The following is a 3,464-nucleotide window of genomic DNA, read 5'->3' as shown; positions in this document are numbered from 1 at the left end:
AGTTCCTTGTAATTCATGAGATGTTGTTAGGATCTCCTGCTCTGTGCTGCCACGTCGCCATGGCAACCGGGAGGCAAGTGTTAGCGAAGTAACCTGAGCGCAGCTGATACTCCGGTGCGGGTTTTTACTGTGTAGTGGTTACAGGCTCTGTGCACGGCAGGGTATCCGGCGCTGGTTTTGTGCTCACAGTCTGTGAGGTCTGAGTGGGGCGTGGACAGCACCTGCTATATAAACCATCCTCTCAGGCTAGGCAAATGCTGCTGAATCTTTGTTTGTTAGTCAGTTCCAGAGAGTTAGCTAGTACTGTGTGACTTTGTATTTACTTGTTGCTTACTGCGAATAGGCCTTGGGATTCGGTACTTCATTCTGCCAATCCGGACCTAGCAGTAAGACTGGAGTCAGTTGTTTGACCTGCTGGGGTTCTTTTGCTATTCTGTGAACCCAGCAGGTTTGCGGCTGTACTCTCAGACCTGCTTGCTTAATCCTCCCTCACTGTGCAGGGCGTCCGGGTGTCAGTTTAGTGGCAGTAAGCTGAACCTGTGCCCTGCAAGTGGGGTTAGGATTGTGGATACTCTCCTTGTGTCTATATTTCTATCTCTGACCAAGGAGTTTATTCCCACACCCGTTGGTAACCCTTTGGGGTTTTTTCTGTTGCTCTTAGCAACATCATTTCAGGTGCTCCATGTTAAATCACTACACCTCGCTTCATTGTCCGCTCTATTCCATCTGAGCATTCCTGACACTAGGGAGACACCCAATTCCTGAGCATTTGGGCTTCTCCATTCACTTTGTGTTTATTAGTTATTCCATCACCTCCTGTGTATGTTATGTTATACTGTCTGTGAGTTCATTTGCTTCGCTTCCCTCTCTGTTCATACACCGGTATACTCCTGTTAGCACTGGTGTGCGTAACATATTCAGCAGCCCTACTCCTGTTGAAATTTTGTGGGAATATGGAGCATACCCCTCAAAATACTTTGCAACAGGTGGTCGATCAGGTGCAGGTCCTGACTCGACAATTTAATGAGATGTCCATTAAAATGAACACCCCGCAGGCCGCTAGCGGAGCTCCCGCAGCAGCAGCGGCAAGTTCAGGGGTTAAGGAGCCGAAAGTAAATCTCCCGGATCGTTTTTCTGGAGATCGCTCGCAGTTCTTTTGTTTCAAGGAGAGCTGTAAGCTATATTTCAGGCTTAGGCCCCAGTCTTCTGGGTCGGAGATTCAGCGGGTGGGCATGGTGATTTCCTTGCTACAAGGAGACCCACAGGTCTGTGCATATGGGTTACAGCCTGACTGTCCGTCGCTTAAAAGTGTTGATGCTTTTTTTACGGCACTGGGCATTTTGTATGATGACCCTGACAAGATGGCTTCAGCCGAGGCTCAGATTACGGTCCTTAAGCAAGGGCGACGGCCAGCTGAGGTTTATAGTATGGAGTTTCGGAGGTTGGCTCATGATACCCAGTGGAATGACCCAGCCCTGAGAAACCAGTGCCGAAGGGGCCTTTCTGACCAGATAAAGGACCAACTGGTACAATATCCCTCGCCTGATAGCTTAGATCAGCTCATGCAGTTATCCATCCGGGTGGATAGACGGCTGAGAGAGCGTAGGCTTGAAAGGGAGACCGCAGTTTCCTTTTTTCCCAAGGGAACCTCAGACTCTGAGGAATATTCCGAGGAGCCTATGCAGATTGGGGCTACCCGCCTCTCCTCGCGTGAGAAGACGCGGAGGAGACAGCAGGGTTTGTGTTTGTACTGTGGGAATAAAGGTCATGTTGTAGTATCATGCCCAGAAAAACCGGAAAACTTCAGGGCCTGAGGGTGATGGGAAATATCCTGTCAGGCCAGAAGTCAGAATTTCCCAAAAAGACTTTTCTCATTCCGGTGACTTTGGAGATCCTCGGTCAAACTGTCAAGACTGAGGCCTTTGTTGACAGTGGGGCCGATGGGGTTTTCATGGACCGTCAATTCGCCCTGGAACACTCTGTTCCCTCAGTACCTTTGGCATCAGAGATTGAGATCTGTGGGTTAAACGGGGAACCATTGTCCCAGGGTAAAATTACCTCCTGCACCAGCCAAATTCCTTTGTTTATTGGAGCCACACACTCTGAAAAATTGTCTTTTTATGTGACTGTCTGTTATTTTGCCCCATTGGTTTTGGGGTTACCCTGGTTAAGGGCCCATAACCCTCAATTTGACTGGGTCTCTGGGGAGATTCTTAGTTGGGGTAGTGATTGTTTCAGGAGTTGCTTGAGCCTTCCAGTCAGACTCTCGCAGCTAAGTTTGCCAGGATTGCCAGGATGTTATGCAGATTTTGTGGATGTGTTCTCCAAAAAAGTTGCGGAGGTACTACCTACCCATCGCCCCTATGACTGTGCCATTGATTTGTTGCCGGATGCTAAGCTTCCCAAGAGCAGGTTGTACTCCCTGTCACGTCCTGAGACTCAGGCTATGGCAGAGTACATTCAGGAGAACTTGGCTAAGGGATTTAACAGACCCTCACAGTCCCCAGTTGGGTCGGGGTTCTTCTTCGTGGGTAAAAAGGACGGTTCGTTGCGACCCTGCATCGACTTCAGGGAATTGAACCGTATCACGATTAAAAACTCGTACCCACTGCCTCTCATTTCGGTTTTGTTTGACCAGCTTCGTACTGCCACCATTTTTTCTAAGATTGACCTACGCTGTGCTTACAATCTAATCCGAATAAGAGAGGGGGATGAATGGAAGACTGCCTTTAATACCCACTCAGGGCATTATGAATATTTGGTGATGCCTTTTGGGCTCTCTAATGCCCCGGCAGTCTTCCAGGAATTGATGAACGATGTGCTCAGGGAATATTTGGATAGATTCTTAGTTGTTTATCTAGATGACATCCTAATCTTCTCTCATTCCCTGGAGGAACATCGGAAGCATGTACGCTTAGTCCTCCAGAAACTCAAAGACCACCAGCTTGGGGCGAAGCTGGAGAAGTGCGAATTTGAAGTCCAGCAAATCGCATTTCTAGGGTATATTATCTCCTCAGAAGGTTTCCAAATGGAGGGTTCTAAGGTACAGGCAGTCCTGGATTGGGTGCAGCCCACTAGTTTGAAGGCGCTTCAGCGTTTTCTGGGCTTTGCAAATTTTTATAGACGGTTTATCGCTGGATTTTCGTCTATAGTGGCCCCCTTGGTGGCACTCACTAAGAAAGGGGCGGATGTTGCTCACTGGTCTTGTGAGGCCAAAGCGGCCTTTGCCCATCTCAAAAGGGCATTTGTCTCGGCCAAGGTGTTACGACACCCAGATCCAGAGCGTCCTTTTGTGGTAGAAGTGGATGCCTCTGAGATAGGTATTGGGGCAGTGCTCTCTCAGATGGGGGTGTCTGATAATCGCCTTCATCCCTGTGCTTACTTTTCCCGTAAATTTTCGTCTGCCGAGATGAATTATGATGTGGGTAACCGGGAATTGTTGGCTATAAAGGATGCACTCGAGG

Source organism: Pseudophryne corroboree, chromosome 8 (genome assembly GCF_028390025.1).
Source record: "Pseudophryne corroboree isolate aPseCor3 chromosome 8, aPseCor3.hap2, whole genome shotgun sequence".
NCBI classification, from domain to species: domain Eukaryota; kingdom Metazoa; phylum Chordata; class Amphibia; order Anura; family Myobatrachidae; genus Pseudophryne; species Pseudophryne corroboree.
This window is presented reverse-complemented; position numbering follows the sequence as displayed.